Source organism: Anopheles arabiensis, unplaced genomic scaffold, assembly GCF_016920715.1.
Source record: "Anopheles arabiensis isolate DONGOLA unplaced genomic scaffold, AaraD3 Autosomal_pericentromeric_contig0001, whole genome shotgun sequence".
NCBI lineage: Eukaryota > Metazoa > Arthropoda > Insecta > Diptera > Culicidae > Anopheles > Anopheles arabiensis.
The window spans coordinates 773,861-792,851 of record NW_024412149.1 but is presented as its reverse complement, the minus strand read 5'-3'; the positions used below and the strand labels follow the sequence as shown (position 1 = coordinate 792,851).

General features: G+C 39.0%; 2 long non-coding RNA genes across 2 annotated transcripts; one reads left to right on the top strand and one right to left on the bottom strand.

The window, feature by feature from the left end:
• Positions 1-207: 207 nt before the first annotated feature.
• LOC120908252 lies at positions 208-1,631 on the top strand. Its single transcript, XR_005741100.1, has 4 exons — positions 208-556; positions 630-703; positions 800-1,102; positions 1,188-1,631. It is a non-coding gene; the product is annotated as an uncharacterized LOC120908252 (long non-coding RNA).
• Positions 1,632-15,976: 14,345 nt separating this feature from the next.
• Positions 15,977-17,391, bottom strand: LOC120908248. The gene is made up of 4 exons (XR_005741095.1): positions 17,050-17,391; positions 16,903-16,976; positions 16,505-16,808; positions 15,977-16,419 (listed from the first exon to the last, which is right to left on the bottom strand). It is a non-coding gene; the product is annotated as an uncharacterized LOC120908248 (long non-coding RNA).
• Between the last annotated feature and the right edge of the window lie 1,600 nt (positions 17,392-18,991).

The following is an 18,991-nucleotide window of genomic DNA, read 5'->3' as shown; positions in this document are numbered from 1 at the left end:
CCAAAGGCCCTAATCCACCACCTGATATTTTTAATCCACCTTGGTTTGTTCGTGACGGATGTCGTGTTCGATTGCTGCTAGAGCGCCGCCTAAAGCTGGCCCTACACGCTGCATTCATGTATCCCGGCAAACAATGCGAGGGTTGGTGAGGTACCTCTCGCTCTAATTTCTCTAGTCTAGTCTAGCTGCCTCGCTTCCTCCTATAGCGATTCTGTCGAGCTGAGTTTTCGTCCCTCACCACCGATCTCCTTCCTACCCCTCGCCTAAGATCGTCTGACGTCTCGCCTGACACCTTTCGTTGTGTTGGTGCTCTGCGGCTGCTGTCACTGTAGAAGTCAGGTTGTGTGTGTAAAAAAAACGTAAACAGTGTTGTTGGCTGATCAAGTGCGGTAAGTTTTTTAATAATTAAGTTCTTAATTTTACGTAAGTAAGTGCCATTTTAGCTAAAATAAGCGGTAGAAGTCCTGCCCAATGCGTGCTGGCTCCGTCGGAAGCGGTACGTGCATGTACCGGCATAGAAAAGTGGTGTGGTGGACAACACAGCCCAAGACAGTGGGTAAGCGTTATCCAGCGATTATAGTGATAAAGAAACATTATTTTAATAGACTATGACCTCTTTTAACTTGCAGATGTAATGCAGAAATGATATGGGCCTGCCCCAGGTGTTTGCGACTGTGCGCTGTGTATGATTGTGTATGATACGGTAAGTTGTAAGTGGGCCACGAAAGAAGAAGAAGATTGTTTGGCGAAGCTAGGGATTAGGATGCTAATCATGGTGTTTTTTTCCTTTTTTTTGCAGCCAATTTTCCTCTATCCTGGAACGTGGGCTTACGATGAACCATTAAAGAACATCCTCCGGGAGCTGTACGGCGACGAATCGGGCTCTACCAGCACAACACGCTAGAGACCCAGCCGGCACCGGGTGCCCCGATTGCGCCGTCAGACGGTGTCGAGCGCGCTCGTTCACAACGTTCGGGGCAGGAATTCAACCCTTCGGATCTGCATTATCCGCTGCCCCACAATAGCTGCAGCAGCAACAGGACCGAACCGACCGCACTACTGATTGCGGTCATATTTCCTGGCAGGAGAAAAAACCCCACAAGTAAGTTCCTTCTAGATGCACTATCGCTACATCTAGATATGTTGTTTTATCTTCTCTCTAAAACAAATGTTTTATATTCCCTCAGGTGTATCGATTTCATCATGGCACCACCATGCCACTGAATAACCCCGGAAAGGCGACAAACACTCATCTCCAGTGGCAAATTGTTAACGTGAATCCACTTCCGCACATCTACACGACATTACATTAATAGTGTTATTGTGTTAATTGGAAAAAAACTTGATGTTAACGAGTTAAGTTTAATCTTAAGTGCGCTTTAAGGCATAAATTGATATGCCTATTTTTAAGTAAAGTGTTTTGAAATGCGCGTGTGTGTGAAGGGGCGGAATAAGCGCTAATTTTGCCCCGTGGTCTTGAGGGGCCCCAAAAATGGAACCCATCCCCCGCTCGCAGGTTAAATTGCTACTCAATCCTTCTCTAGTCTAGAACATTTCCCTGCTAGACGCTTAAACCAAGCCTACATTTGTGTGACTGCTTAGGGCCTCCACTCGTATGTGCGGTTTTTACACTACATTTAAGATAAATAAATCTAGATTATATTCTCATAAAAAACTACGCATTTTTAAAAGGGGAATGAACATGATGACATATATTTAGTTTGTTAGAAGGTTCCTATGCACGTTCACTAGTTGATTTTGTTTGGATTTTTGCGGACTGCGCATGTCGCTTCGATTGCGCATGTCGCTTTGCCTCGTCCTGTGTTTTACAAACCCCAAAAAATCTTCTTCCTTATGTATGTGGCTTTATAATCATGTGTTAAAGAAATAAACCAAAGAGCTGTTGAACGACGTTTATGTGTTGTTTTGTCGCACATTTTGTATTAATGTGGATACATAAAGGATGATAATATGATGCCCGTCATTGGTTCAAGCCTCATATAGACCGTCCCCTCGTAGTAAGGACCGGCCAGCCGGGTTTGTGGTACTAAAAAGACGCTAAAGCTTGCATTGGCTGGCATGACCAGGTATACGACAAATAGAAGAAGAAGAAACAGGAAAATGGAAAGCAGCAGTCTGTAGAAGCTTCGGTTGAGACCTTTGCTGTTAAAGAAGAGGGAAATGTCGTTGCATGTGGATGGAATGATGAGGTTGTGGGTGGTTCGGGTGATGAATGGTTGGGAGCGGAGATGAATGAATTGGCGAAGCCAGTTTACCTCTTTCCATGCGTTGTATGAGGAATCAATGAAAATAGTCAAATCGTATTGAATTATGGGTCAATTTTCGGGAATATCAGGAAAGAAAAAAAATGCGACATTTTTTAACACATGAGTACATTATCTCATATGGCCGTTAAAACCAGCTTACATCGGGTTGAGATCAACATTGGAGTATCACACTTGATAAAAAATCAAATTTCCGGTACGGAATTATTCCTTCACTTTCGCTCGTTTGAAATTGGCTTCATAACCGTTGATCCTCATGGCGATCAAATAGCCACATCAGAAACGGCAAGGAACGGCAACCACCAGCATAGCACAAATATTGCTTCAAAACCAGAATTGATCGGCTCTCGCATCGTCAAGGTCACAGGTAAAACCAAATACACTACATATATATGTACCAATCGCCAATTCAAGATACAACTACAACCCTACCATATACCAGTACCAGCTGATGAGCTATCGCACACAAGCGAGCGGCGCGCGCAAATAAGAGGAAGGGGCCTGAAGGAAGAGAGGACAGGGGAAGGCACCGGGAGAGAGAATGTGTGTGGTCAAAATTTTTGGCCATTTAAATTTTGTCCACCAACACCGTTGCATTTCGGAGCTTTTTTCTTGCCCGAAAGAGATAGCCATACACTTGACATACAGCTGTCTCGCTCATATGACACTTCCAAGGCTCGCAAGCTCTTTAATGCGAGGGCTCTGGAGCAGTGAACTTGTATGGCGTGCGAGCCCTCGCGCGCCCTCGCAAATCGCTGTCACTTGCACTGCGGGATGCGACTACAAATGACAGCTACACATTTTCTTTTGTTCTATTTGTCAAATGTAGCTACACGATGTAGCTATCGTATGGGAGCTTTTCAATCCGTGTATGTTCAGCTCAAGGTGGATTTAAAAATATCAGATGGTGTACTCTAGTGCATTTTGACAATTCGTCACTTGACGTAAGGTCCCCAGGATTCAAACTTTGTTTACATTAATTAAATTTGTTCATATAATTTATCTACCCCATTTTTTCGAATAAATATTCTTTAAAAATATATTTTGGACTTTGTGAGTGCTTATTTAACATTGAAACATACACTAAAGTGTGTTATTTTGTGTTATTCTGTGAATTTATTCTAGAATTCTTTGTGTATTCGACATTTTTGATGATAAAAATTAAGAAATCATTATTTTTTTTTCAATTTTTACCTTAATTCCTCATTATCTACGAGCCGCATGGACAATTTACTTGAGATTAGAACTCATGCTAGCATGATTTTAAATTTCGTGCATAAACAAATCATCAAATCTTTTGTTAATATATTACGTTTTTTCGATAAAATCAATAGACACACTAAAATGCACATAATAACAAAGAAATCTGTTATATTTGCTAAGCTTTGTGTGCGGAAACCAATGGCCAACGGTTCTAAAATGACGTAAAGTCCCTCAACTATGGCGACCCCCCAAAGGCTCTAATCCACTACCTGATATTTTTAATCCACCTTGGTTTGTTCGTGACGGATGTCGTGTTCGATTGCTGCTAGAGCGCCGCCTAAAGCTGCCCCTACACGCTGCATTCATGTATGCGACTACAAATGACAGCTACACATTTTCTTTTGTTCTATTTGTCAAATGTAGCTATCGTTTGGGAGCTTCTCAATCCGTGTATGTTCAGCTCAAGGTGGATTTAAAAATATCAGGTGGTGTACTCTAGTGCATTTTGACAATTCGTCACTTGACGTAAGGTCCCCAGGATTCAAACTTTGTTTACATTAATTAAATTTGTTCATATAATTTATCTACCCCATTTTTTCGAATAAATATTCTTTAAAAATATATTTTGGACTTTGTGAGTGCTTATTTAACATTGAAACATACACTAAAGTGTGTTATTTTGTGTTATTCTGTGAATTTATTCTAGAATTCTTTGTGTTTTCGACATTTTTGATGATAAAAATTAAGAAATCATTATTTTTTTCAATTTTTACCTTAATTCCTCATTATCTACGAGCCGCATGGACAATTTACTTGAGATTAGAACTCATGCTAGCATGATTTTAAATTTCGTGCATAAACAAATCATCAAATCTTTTGTTAATATATTACGTTTTTTCGATAAAATCAATAGACACACTAAAATGCACATAATAACAAAGAAATCTGTTATATTTGCTAAGCTTTGTGTGCGGAAACCAATAGTAAACGGTTCTAAAATGACGTAAAGTCCCTCAACTATGGCGACCCCCAAAGGCCCTAATCCACCACCTGATATTTTTAATCCACCTTGGTTTGTTCGTGACGGATGTCGTGTTCGATTGCTGCTAGAGCGCCGCCTAAAGCTGGCCCTACACCAAGGTGGAATATAGAGGAGGTGTCTTCTTAGCGTTTGGCATGTTGCCATTTTGAGATTCAGTTTGACAACAGCCGTCGATTTTTGTTTACAGGCAGCAGCTGCATTATAACGTGTAAAATGTCGATTTATGGAGTGTGGATGCAAAATACAATTTTTTATTGCTAAAAAAATGTTAATTAAACGAAAACAATACATTTATCCTATCCAAATACCAGCAACATTCGTCCCATTTGACAACTGCCGTCGATCCTGGTTTTGTGCTTTTTCTAAAGCCTCGATGCCCAATTGTTCTACATGACGACACCTCCTTTCTACCCACTTTGCCCTACACGCTGCATTCATGTATGCGACTACAAATGACAGCTACACATTTTCTTTTGTTCTATTTGTCAAATGTAGCTATCGTATGGGAGCTTTTCAATCCGTGTATGTTCAGCTCAAGGTGGATTTAAAAATATCAGGTGGTGTACTCTAGTGCATTTTGACAATTCGTCACTTGACGTAAGGTCCCCAGGATTCAAACTTTGTTTACATTAATTAAATTTGTTCATATAATTTATCTACCCCATTTTTTCGAATAAATATTCTTTAAAAATATATTTTGGACTTTGTGAGTGCTTATTTAACATTGAAACATACACTAAAGTGTGTTATTTTGTGTTATTCTGTGAATTTATTCTAGAATTCTTTGTGTATTCGACATTTTTGATGATAAAAATTAAGAAATCATTATTTTTTTTTCAATTTTTACCTTAATTCCTCATTATCTACGAGCCGCATGGACAATTTACTTGAGATTAGAACTCATGCTAGCATGATTTTAAATTTCGTGCATAAACAAATCATCAAATCTTTTGTTAATATATTACGTTTTTTTCGATAAAATCAATAGACACACTAAAATGCACATAATAACAAAGAAATCTGTTATATTTGCTAAGCTTTGTGTGCGGAAACCAATGGCCAACGGTTCTAAAATGACGTAAAGTCCCTCAACTATGGCGACCCCCCAAAGGCCCTAATCCACTACCTGATATTTTTAATCCACCTTGGTTTGTTCGTGACGGATGTCGTGTTCGATTGCTGCTAGAGCGCCGCCTAAAGCTGCCCCTACACGCTGCATTCATGTATGCGACTACAAATGACAGCTACACATTTTCTTTTGTTCTATTTGTCAAATGTAGCTACACGATGTAGCTATCGTTTGGGAGCTTTTCAATCCGTGTATGTTCAGCTCAAGGTGGATTTAAAAATATCAGGTGGTGTACTCTAGTGCATTTTGACAATTCGTCACTTGACGTAAGGTCCCCAGGATTCAAACTTTGTTTACATTAATTAAATTTGTTCATATAATTTATCTACCCCATTTTTTCGAATAAATATTCTTTTAAAATATATTTTGGACTTTGTGAGTTCTTATTTAACATTGAAACATACATTAAAGTGTGTTATTTTGTGTTATTCTGTGAATTTATTCTAGAATTCTTTGTGTTTTCGACATTTTTGATGATAAAAATTAAGAAATCATTATTTTTTTCAATTTTTACCTTAATTCCTCATTATCTACGAGCCGCATGGACAATTTACTTGAGATTAGAACTCATGTTAGCATGATTTTAAATTTCGTGCATAAACAAATCATCAAATCTTTTGTTTATATATTACGTTTTTCGATAAAATCAATAGACACACAAAAATACACATAATAACAAAGAAATCTGTTATATTTGCTAAGCTTTGTGTGCAGAAACCAATAGTAAACGGTTCTAAAATGACGTAAAGTCCCTCAACTATGGCGACCCCCAAAGGCCCTAATCCACCACCTGATATTTTTAATCCACCTTGGTTTGTTCGTGACGGATGTCGTGTTCGATTGCTGCTAGAGCGCCGCCTAAAGCTGCCCCTACACGCTGCATTCATGTATGCGACTACAAATGACAGCTACACATTTTCTTTTGTTCTATTTGTCAAATGTAGCTATCGTTTGGGAGCTTCTCAATCCGTGTATGTTCAGCTCAAGGTGGATTTAAAAATATCAGGTGGTGTACTCTAGTGCATTTTGACAATTCGTCACTTGACGTAAGGTCCCCAGGATTCAAACTTTGTTTACATTAATTAAATTTGTTCATATAATTTATCTACCCCATTTTTTCGAATAAATATTCTTTAAAAATATATTTTGGACTTTGTGAGTGCTTATTTAACATTGAAACATACACTAAAGTGTGTTATTTTGTGTTATTCTGTGAATTTATTCTAGAATTCTTTGTGTATTCGACATTTTTGATGATAAAAATTAAGAAATCATTATTTTTTTTTCAATTTTTACCTTAATTCCTCATTATCTACGAGCCGCATGGACAATTTACTTGAGATTAGAACTCATGCTAGCATGATTTTAAATTTCGTGCATAAACAAATCATCAAATCTTTTGTTAATATATTACGTTTTTTTCGATAAAATCAATAGACACACTAAAATGCACATAATAACAAAGAAATCTGTTATATTTGCTAAGCTTTGTGTGCGGAAACCAATGACCAACGGTTCTAAAATGACGTAAAGTCCCTCAACTATGGCGACCCCCCAAAGGCCCTAATCCACTACCTGATATTTTTAATCCACCTTGGTTTGTTCGTGACGGATGTCGTGTTCGATTGCTGCTAGAGCGCCGCCTAAAGCTGGCCCTACACCAAGGTGGAATATAGAGGAGGTGTCTTCTTAGCGTTTGGCATGTTGCCATTTTGAGATTCAGTTTGACAACAGCCGTCGATTTTTGTTTACAGGCAGCAGCTGCATTATAACGTGTAAAATGTTGATTTATGGAGTGTGGATGCAAAATACAATTTTTTATTGCTAAAAAATGTTAATTAAACGAAAACAATACATTTATCCTATCCAAATACCAGCAACATTCGTCCCATTTGACAACTGCCGTCGATCCTGGTTTTGTGCTTTTTTCTAAAGCCTCGATGCCCAATTGTTCTACATGACGACACCTCCTTTCTACCCACTTTGCCCTACACGCTGCATTCATGTATGCGACTACAAATGACAGCTACACATTTTCTTTTGTTCTATTTGTCAAATGTAGCTACACGATGTAGCTATCGTTTGGGAGCTTTTCAATCCGTGTATGTTCAGCTCAAGGTGGATTTAAAAATATCAGGTGGTGTACTCTAGTGCATTTTGACAATTCGTCACTTGACGTAAGGTCCCCAGGATTCAAACTTTGTTTACATTAATTAAATTTGTTCATATAATTTATCTACTCCATTTTTTCGAATAAATATTCTTTAAAAACATATTTTGGACTTTGTGAGTGCTTATTTAACATTGAAACATACACTAAAGTGTGTTATTTTGTGTTATTCTGTGAATTTATTCTAGAATTCTTTGTGTATTCGACATTTTTGATGATAAAAATTAAGAAATCATTATTTTTTTTTCAATTTTTACCTTAATTCCTCATTATCTACGAGCCGCATGGACAATTTACTTGAGATTAGAACTCATGCTAGCATGATTTTAAATTTCGTGCATAAACAAATCATCAAATCTTTTGTTTATGTATTACGTTTTTTCGATAAAATCAATAGACACACAAAAATACACATAATAACAAAGAAATCTGTTATATTTGCTAAGCTTTGTGTGCGGAAACCAATGGTCAACGGTTCTAAAATGACGTAAAGTCCCTCAACTATGGCGACCCCCCAAAGGCCCTAATCCACTACCTGATATTTTTAATCCACCTTGGTTTGTTCGTGACGGATGTCGTGTTCGATTGCTGCTAGAGCGCCGCCTAAAGCTGCCCCTACACGCTGCATTCATGTATGCGACTACAAATGACAGCTACACATTTTCTTTTGTTCTATTTGTCAAATGTAGCTACACGATGTAGCTATCGTATGGGAGCTTTTCAATCCGTGTATGTTCAGCTCAAGGTGGATTTAAAAATATCAGGTGGTGTACTCTAGTGCATTTTGACAATTCGTCACTTGACGTAAGGTCCCCAGGATTCAAACTTTGTTTACATTAATTAAATTTGTTCATATAATTTATCTACTCCATTTTTTCGAATAAATATTCTTTAAAAACATATTTTGGACTTTGTGAGTGCTTATTTAACATTGAAACATACACTAAAGTGTGTTATTTTGTGTTATTCTATGAATTTATTCTAGAATTCTTTGTGTTTTCGACATTTTTGATGATAAAAATTAAGAAATCATTATTTTTTTTCAATTTTTACCTTAATTCCTCATTATCTACGAGCCGCATGGACAATTTACTTGAGATTAGAACTCATGCTAGCATGATTTTAAATTTCGTGCATAAACAAATCATCAAATCTTTTATTAATATATTACGTTTTTTTCGATAAAATCAATAGACACACTAAAATGCACATAATAACAAAGAAATCTGTTATATTTGCTAAGCTTTGTGTGCGGAAACCAATGACCAACGGTTCTAAAATGACGTAAAGTCCCTCAACTATGGCGACCCCCCAAAGGCCCTAATCCACTACCTGATATTTTTAATCCACCTTGGTTTGTTCGTGACGGATGTCGTGTTCGATTGCTGCTAGAGCGCCGCCTAAAGCTGCCCCTACACGCTGCATTCATGTATGCGACTACAAATGACAGCTACACATTTTCTTTTGTTCTATTTGTCAAATGTAGCTATCGTTTGGGAGCTTCTCAATCCGTGTATGTTCAGCTCAAGGTGGATTTAAAAATATCAGGTGGTGTACTCTAGTGCATTTTGACAATTCGTCACTTGACGTAAGGTCCCCAGGATTCAAACTTTGTTTACATTAATTAAATTTGTTCATATAATTTATCTACCCCTTTTTTTCGAATAAATATTCTTTAAAAATATATTTTGGACTTTGTGAGTGCTTATTTAACATTGAAACATACACTAAAGTGTGTTATTTTGTGTTATTCTATGAATTTATTCTAGAATTCTTTGTGTTTTCGACATTTTTGATGATAAAAATTAAGAAATCATTATTTTTTTTTTCAATTTTTACCTTAATTCCTCATTATCTACGAGCCGCATGGACAATTTACTTGAGATTAGAACTCATGCTAGCATGATTTTAAATTTCGTGCATAAACAAATCATCAAATCTTTTGTTTATGTATTACGTTTTTTCGATAAAATCAATAGACACACAAAAATACACATAATAACAAAGAAATCTGTTATATTTGCTAAGCTTTGTGTGCGGAAACCAATAGTAAACGGTTCTAAAATGACGTAAAGTCCCTCAACTATGGCGACCCCCAAAGGCCCTAATCCACCACCTGATATTTTTAATCCACCTTGGTTTGTTCGTGACGGATGTCGTGTTCGATTGCTGCTAGAGCGCCGCCTAAAGCTGCCCCTACACGCTGCATTCATGTATGCGACTACAAATGACAGCTACACATTTTCTTTTGTTCTATTTGTCAAATGTAGCTATCGTTTGGGAGCTTCTCAATCCGTGTATGTTCAGCTCAAGGTGGATTTAAAAATATCAGGTGGTGTACTCTAGTGCATTTTGACAATTCGTCACTTGACGTAAGGTCCCCAGGATTCAAACTTTGTTTACATTAATTAAATTTGTTCATATAATTTATCTACTCCATTTTTTCGAATAAATATTCTTTAAAAACATATTTTGGACTTTGTGAGTGCTTATTTAACATTGAAACATACACTAAAGTGTGTTATTTTGTGTTATTCTGTGAATTTATTCTAGAATTCTTTGTGTATTCGACATTTTTGATGATAAAAATTAAGAAATCATTATTTTTTTTTCAATTTTTACCTTAATTCCTCATTATCTACGAGCCGCATGGACAATTTACTTGAGATTAGAACTCATGCTAGCATGATTTTAAATTTCGTGCATAAACAAATCATCAAATCTTTTGTTAATATATTACGTTTTTTCGATAAAATCAATAGACACACTAAAATGCACATAATAACAAAGAAATCTGTTATATTTGCTAAGCTTTGTGTGCGGAAACCAATGGTCAACGGTTCTAAAATGACGTAAAGTCCCTCAACTATGGCGACCCCCCAAAGGCCCTAATCCACTACCTGATATTTTTAATCCACCTTGGTTTGTTCGTGACGGATGTCGTGTTCGATTGCTGCTAGAGCGCCGCCTAAAGCTGCCCCTACACGCTGCATTCATGTATGCGACTACAAATGACAGCTACACATTTTCTTTTGTTCTATTTGTCAAATGTAGCTACACGATGTAGCTATCGTTTGGGAGCTTTTCAATCCGTGTATGTTCAGCTCAAGGTGGATTTAAAAATATCAGGTGGTGTACTCTAGTGCATTTTGACAATTCGTCACTTGACGTAAGGTCCCCAGGATTCAAACTTTGTTTACATTAATTAAATTTGTTCATATAATTTATCTACTCCATTTTTTCGAATAAATATTCTTTAAAAACATATTTTGGACTTTGTGAGTGCTTATTTAACATTGAAACATACACTAAAGTGTGTTATTTTGTGTTATTCTGTGAATTTATTCTAGAATTCTTTGTGTATTCGACATTTTTGATGATAAAAATTAAGAAATCATTATTTTTTTTCAATTTTTACCTTAATTCCTCATTATCTACGAGCCGCATGGACAATTTACTTGAGATTAGAACTCATGCTAGCATGATTTTAAATTTCGTGCATAAACAAATCATCAAATCTTTTGTTAATATATTACGTTTTTTCGATAAAATCAATAGACACACTAAAATGCACATAATAACAAAGAAATCTGTTATATTTGCTAAGCTTTGTGTGCGGAAACCAATGGTCAACGGTTCTAAAATGACGTAAAGTCCCTCAACTATGGCGACCCCCCAAAGGCCCTAATCCACCACCTGATATTTTTAATCCACCTTGGTTTGTTCGTGACGGATGTCCCCGCAGTGCAAGTGACAGCGATTTGCGAGGGCGCGCGAGGGCTCGCACGCCATACAAGTTCACTGCTCCAGAGCCCTCGCATTAAAGAGCTTGCGAGCCTTGGAAGTGTCATATGAGCGAGACAGCTGTATGTCAAGTGTATGGCTATCTCTTTCGGGCAAGAAAAAAGCTCCGAAATGCAACGGTGTTGGTGGACAAAATTTAAATGGCCAAAAATTTTGACCACACACATTCTCTCTCCCGGTGCCTTCCCCTGTCCTCTCTTCCTTCAGGCCCCTTCCTCTTATTTGCGCGCGCCGCTCGCTTGTGTGCGATAGCTCATCAGCTGGTACTGGTATATGGTAGGGTTGTAGTTGTATCTTGAATTGGCGATTGGTACATATATATGTAGTGTATTTGGTTTTACCTGTGACCTTGACGATGCGAGAGCCGATCAATTCTGGTTTTGAAGCAATATTTGTGCTATGCTGGTGGTTGCCGTTCCTTGCCGTTTCTGATGTGGCTATTTGATCGCCATGAGGATCAACGGTTATGAAGCCAATTTCAAACGAGCGAAAGTGAAGGAATAATTCCGTACCGGAAATTTGATTTTTTATCAAGTGTGATACTCCAATGTTGATCTCAACCCGATGTAAGCTGGTTTTAACGGCCATATGAGATAATGTACTCATGTGTTAAAAAATGTCGCATTTTTTTTCTTTCCTGATATTCCCGAAAATTGACCCATAATTCAATACGATTTGACTATTTTCATTGATTCCTCATACAACGCATGGAAAGAGGTAAACTGGCTTCGCCAATTCATTCATCTCCGCTCCCAACCATTCATCACCCGAACCACCCACAACCTCATCATTCCATCCACATGCAACGACATTTCCCTCTTCTTTAACAGCAAAGGTCTCAACCGAAGCTTCTACAGACTGCTGCTTTCCATTTTCCTGTTTCTTCTTCTTCTATTTGTCGTATACCTGGTCATGCCAGCCAATGCAAGCTTTAGCGTCTTTTTAGTACCACAAACCCGGCTGGCCGGTCCTTACTACGAGGGGACGGTCTATATGAGGCTTGAACCAATGACGGGCATCATATTATCATCCTTTATGTATCCACATTAATACAAAATGTGCGACAAAACAACACATAAACGTCGTTCAACAGCTCTTTGGTTTATTTCTTTAACACATGATTATAAAGCCACATACATAAGGAAGAAGATTTTTTGGGGTTTGTAAAACACAGGACGAGGCAAAGCGACATGCGCAATCGAAGCGACATGCGCAGTCCGCAAAAATCCAAACAAAATCAACTAGTGAACGTGCATAGGAACCTTCTAACAAACTAAATATATGTCATCATGTTCATTCCCCTTTTAAAAATGCGTAGTTTTTTATGAGAATATAATCTAGATTTATTTATCTTAAATGTAGTGTAAAAACCGCACATACGAGTGGAGGCCCTAAGCAGTCACACAAATGTAGGCTTGGTTTAAGCGTCTAGCAGGGAAATGTTCTAGACTAGAGAAGGATTGAGTAGCAATTTAACCTGCGAGCGGGGGATGGGTTCCATTTTTGGGGCCCCTCAAGACCACGGGGCAAAATTAGCGCTTATTCCGCCCCTTCACACACACGCGCATTTCAAAACACTTTACTTAAAAATAGGCATATCAATTTATGCCTTAAAGCGCACTTAAGATTAAACTTAACTCGTTAACATCAAGTTTTTTTCCAATTAACACAATAACACTATTAATGTAATGTCGTGTAGATGTGCGGAAGTGGATTCACGTTAACAATTTGCCACTGGAGATGAGTGTTTGTCGCCTTTCCGGGGTTATTCAGTGGCATGGTGGTGCCATGATGAAATCGATACACCTGAGGGAATATAAAACATTTGTTTTAGAGAGAAGATAAAACAACATATCTAGATGTAGCGATAGTGCATCTAGAAGGAACTTACTTGTGGGGTTTTTTCTCCTGCCAGGAAATATGACCGCAATCAGTAGTGCGGTCGGTTCGGTCCTGTTGCTGCTGCAGCTATTGTGGGGCAGCGGATAATGCAGATCCGAAGGGTTGAATTCCTGCCCCGAACGTTGTGAACGAGCGCGCTCGACACCGTCTGACGGCGCAATCGGGGCACCCGGTGCCGGCTGGGTCTCTAGCGTGTTGTGCTGGTAGAGCCCGATTCGTCGCCGTACAGCTCCCGGAGGATGTTCTTTAATGGTTCATCGTAAGCCCACGTTCCAGGATAGAGGAAAATTGGCTGCAAAAAAAGGAAAAAAACACCATGATTAGCATCCTAATCCCTAGCTTCGCCAAACAATCTTCTTCTTCTTTCGTGGCCCACTTACAACTTACCGTATCATACACAATCATACACAGCGCACAGTCGCAAACACCTGGGGCAGGCCCATATCATTTCTGCATTACATCTGCAAGTTAAAAGAGGTCATAGTCTATTAAAATAATGTTTCTTTATCACTATAATCGCTGGATAACGCTTACCCACTGTCTTGGGCTGTGTTGTCCACCACACCACTTTTCTATGCCGGTACATGCACGTACCGCTTCCGACGGAGCCAGCACGCATTGGGCAGGACTTCTACCGCTTATTTTAGCTAAAATGGCACTTACTTACGTAAAATTAAGAACTTAATTATTAAAAAACTTACCGCACTTGATCAGCCAACAACACTGTTTACGTTTTTTTTACACACACAACCTGACTTCTACAGTGACAGCAGCCGCAGAGCACCAACACAACGAAAGGTGTCAGGCGAGACGTCAGACGATCTTAGGCGAGGGGTAGGAAGGAGATCGGTGGTGAGGGACGAAAACTCAGCTCGACAGAATCACTATAGGAGGAAGCGAGGCAGCTAGACTAGACTAGAGAAATTAGAGCGAGAGGTACCTCACCAACCCTCGCATTGTTTGCCGGGTCGTGTTCGATTGCTGCTAGAGCGCCGCCTAAAGCTGGCCCTACACGCTGCATTCATGTATCCCGCAGTGCAAGTGACAGCGATTTGCGAGGGCGCGCGAGGGCTCGCACGCCATACAAGTTCACTGCTCCAGAGCCCTCGCATTAAAGAGCTTGCGAGCCTTGGAAGTGTCATATGAGCGAGACAGCTGTATGTCAAGTGTATGGCTATCTCTTTCGGGCAAGAAAAAAGCTCCGAAATGCAACGGTGTTGGTGGACAAAATTTAAATGGCCAAAAATTTTGACCACACACATTCTCTCTCCCGGTGCCTTCCCCTGTCCTCTCTTCCTTCAGGCCCCTTCCTCTTATTTGCGCGCGCCGCTCGCTTGTGTGCGATAGCTCATCAGCTGGTACTGGTATATGGTAGGGTTGTAGTTGTATCTTGAATTGGCGATTGGTACATATATATGTAGTGTATTTGGTTTTACCTGTGACCTTGACGATGCGAGAGCCGATCAATTCTGGTTTTGAAGCAATATTTGTGCTATGCTGGTGGTTGCCGTTCCGTGCCGTTTCTGATGTGGCTATTTGATCGCCATGTCGATCAACGGTTATGAAGCCAATTTCAAACGAGCGAAAGTGAAGGAATAATTCCGTGCCGGAAATTTGATTTTGTATCACGTGATCTCAACCCGATGTAAGCTGGTTTTATCGGCCGTATGAGATAATCCATTCATGTGTTAAAAAATGTCGCATTTTTTTTCTTTCCTGATATTCCCGAAAATTGACCCATAATTCAATACGATTTGACTATTTTCATTGATTCCTCATACAACGCATGGAAAGAGGTAAACTGGCTTCGCCAATTCATTCATCTCCGCTCCCAACCATTCATCACCCGAACCACCCACAACCTCATCATTCCATCCACATGCAACGACATTTCCCTCTTCTTTAACAGCAAAGGTCTCAACCGAAGCTTCTACAGACTGCTGCTTTCCATTTTCCTGTTTCTTCTTCTTCTATTTGTCGTATACCTGGTCATGCCAGCCAATGCAAGCTTTAGCGTCTTTTTAGTACCACAAACCCGGCTGGCCGGTCCTTACTACGAGGGGACGGTCTATATGAGGCTTGAACCAATGACGGGCATCATATTATCATCCTTTATGTATCCACATTAATACAAAATGTGCGACAAAACAACACATAAACGTCGTTCAACAGCTCTTTGGTTTATTTCTTTAACACATGATTATAAAGCCACATACATAAGGAAGAAGATTTTTTGGGGTTTGTAAAACACAGGACGAGGCAAAGCGACATGCGCAATCGAAGCGACATGCGCAGTCCGCAAAAATCCAAACAAAATCAACTAGTGAACGTGCATAGGAACCTTCTAACAAACTAAATATATGTCATCATGTTCATTCCCCTTTTAAAAATGCGTAGTTTTTTATGAGAATATAATCTAGATTTATTTATCTTAAATGTAGTGTAAAAACCGCACATACGAGTGGAGGCCCTAAGCAGTCACACAAATGTAGGCTTGGTTTAAGCGTCTAGCAGGGAAATGTTCTAGACTAGAGAAGGATTGAGTAGCAATTTAACCTGCGAGCGGGGGATGGGTTCCATTTTGGGGCCCCTCAAGACCACGGGGCAAAATTAGCGCTTATTCCGCCCCTTCACACACACGCGCATTTCAAAACACTTTACTTAAAAATAGGCATATCAATTTATGCCTTAAAGCGCACTTAAGATTAAACTTAACTCGTTAACATCAAGTTTTTTTCCAATTAACACAATAACACTATTAATGTAATGTCGTGTAGATGTGCGGAAGTGGATTCACGTTAACAATTTGCCACTGGAGATGAGTGTTTGTCGCCTTTCCGGGGTTATTCAGTGGCATGGTGGTGCCATGATGAAATCGATACACCTGAGGGAATATAAAACATTTGTTTTAGAGAGAAGATAAAACAACATATCTAGATGTAGCGATAGTGCATCTAGAAGGAACTTACTTGTGGGGTTTTTTTCTCCTGCCAGGAAATATGACCGCAATCAGTAGTGCGGTCGGTTCGGTCCTGTTGCTGCTGCAGCTATTGTGGGGCAGCGGATAATGCAGATCCGAAGGGTTGAATTCCTGCCCCGAACGTTGTGAACGAGCGCGCTCGACACCGTCTGACGGCGCAATCGGGGCACCCGGTGCCGGCTGGGTCTCTAGCGTGTTGTGCTGGTAGAGCCCGATTCGTCGCCGTACAGCTCCCGGAGGATGTTCTTTAATGGTTCATCGTAAGCCCACGTTCCAGGATAGAGGAAAATTGGCTGCAAAAAAGGAAAAAAACACCATGATTAGCATCCTAATCCCTAGCTTCGCCAAACAATCTTCTTCTTCTTTCGTGGCCCACTTACAACTTACCGTATCATACACAATCATACACAGCGCACAGTCGCAAACACCTGGGGCAGGCCCATATCATTTCTGCATTACATCTGCAAGTTAAAAGAGGTCATAGTCTATTAAAATAATGTTTCTTTATCACTATAATCGCTGGATAACGCTTACCCACTGTCTTGGGCTGTGTTGTCCACCACACCACTTTTCTATGCCGGTACATGCACGTACCGCTTCCGACGGAGCCAGCACGCATTGGGCAGGACTTCTACCGCTTATTTTAGCTAAAATGGCACTTACTTACGTAAAATTAAGAACTTAATTATTAAAAAACTTACCGCACTTGATCAGCCAACAACACTGTTTACGTTTTTTTTACACACACAACCTGACTTCTACAGTGACAGCAGCCGCAGAGCACCAACACAACGAAAGGTGTCAGGCGAGACGTCAGACGATCTTAGGCGAGGGGTAGGAAGGAGATCGGTGGTGAGGGACGAAAACTCAGCTCGACAGAATCACTATAGGAGGAAGCGAGGCAGCTAGACTAGACTAGAGAAATTAGAGCGAGAGGTACCTCACCAACCCTCGCATTGTTTGCCGGGATGCGACTACAAATGACAGCTACACATTTTCTTTTGTTCTATTTGTCAAATGTAGCTACACGATGTAGCTATCGTTTGGGAGCTTCTCAATCCGTGTATGTTCAGCTCAAGGTGGATTTAAAAATATCAGGTGGTGTACTCTAGTGCATTTTGACAATTCGTCACTTGACGTAAGGTCCCCAGGATTCAAACTTTGTTTACATTAATTAAATTTGTTCATATAATTTATATACCCCATTTTTTCGAATAAATATTCTTTAAAAATATATTTTAGACTTTGTGAGTGCTTATTTAACATTGAAACATACACTAAAGTGTGTTATTTTGTGTTATTCTGTGAATTTATTCTAGAATTCTTTGTGTTTTCGACATTTTTGATGATAAAAATTAAGAAATCATTATTTTTTTTTTCAATTTTTACCTTAATTCCTCATTATCTACGAGCCGCATGGACAATTTACTTGAGATTAGAACTCATGCTAGCATGATTTTAAATTTCGTGCATAAACAAATCATCAAATCTTTTGTTAATATATTACGTTTTTTCGATAAAATCAATAGACACACTAAAATACACATAATAACAAAGAAATCTGTTATATTTGCTAAGCTTTGTGTGCGGAAACCAATGGTCAACGGTTCTAAAATGACGTAAAGTCCCTCAACTATGGCGACCCCCCAAAGGCCCTAATCCACTACCTGATATTTTTAATCCACCTTGGTTTGTTCGTGACGGATGTCGTGTTCGATTGCTGCTAGAGCGCCGCCTAAAGCTGCCCCTACACGCTGCATTCATGTATGCGACTACAAATGACAGCTACACATTTTCTTTTGTTCTATTTGTCAAATGTAGCTACACGATGTAGCTATCGTATGGGAGCTTTTCAATCCGTGTATGTTCAGCTCAAGGTGGATTTAAAAATATCAGATGGTGTACTCTAGTGCATTTTGACAATTCGTCACTTGACGTAAGGTCCCCAGGATTCAAACTTTGTTTACATTAATTAAATTTGTTCATATAATTTATCTACCCCATTTTTTCGAATAAATATTCTTTAAAAATATATTTTGGACTTTGTGAGTTCTTATTTAACATTGAAACATACATTAAAGTGTGTTATTTTGTGTTATTCTGTGAATTTATTCTAGAATTCTTTGTGTTTTCGACATTTTTGATGATAAAAATTAAGAAATCATTATTTTTTTCAATTTTTACCTTAATTCCTCATTATCTACGAGCCGCATGGACAATTTACTTGAGATTAGAACTCATGCTAGCATGATTTTAAATTTCGTGCATAAACAAATCATCAAATCTTTTATTAATATATTACGTTTTTTTCGATAAAATCAATAGACACACTAAAATGCACATAATAACAAAGAAATCTGTTATATTTGCTAAGCTTTGTGTGCGGAAACCAATGGCCAACGGTTCTAAAATGACGTAAAGTCCCTCAACTATGGCGACCCCCCAAAGGCCCTAATCCACTACCTGATATTTTTAA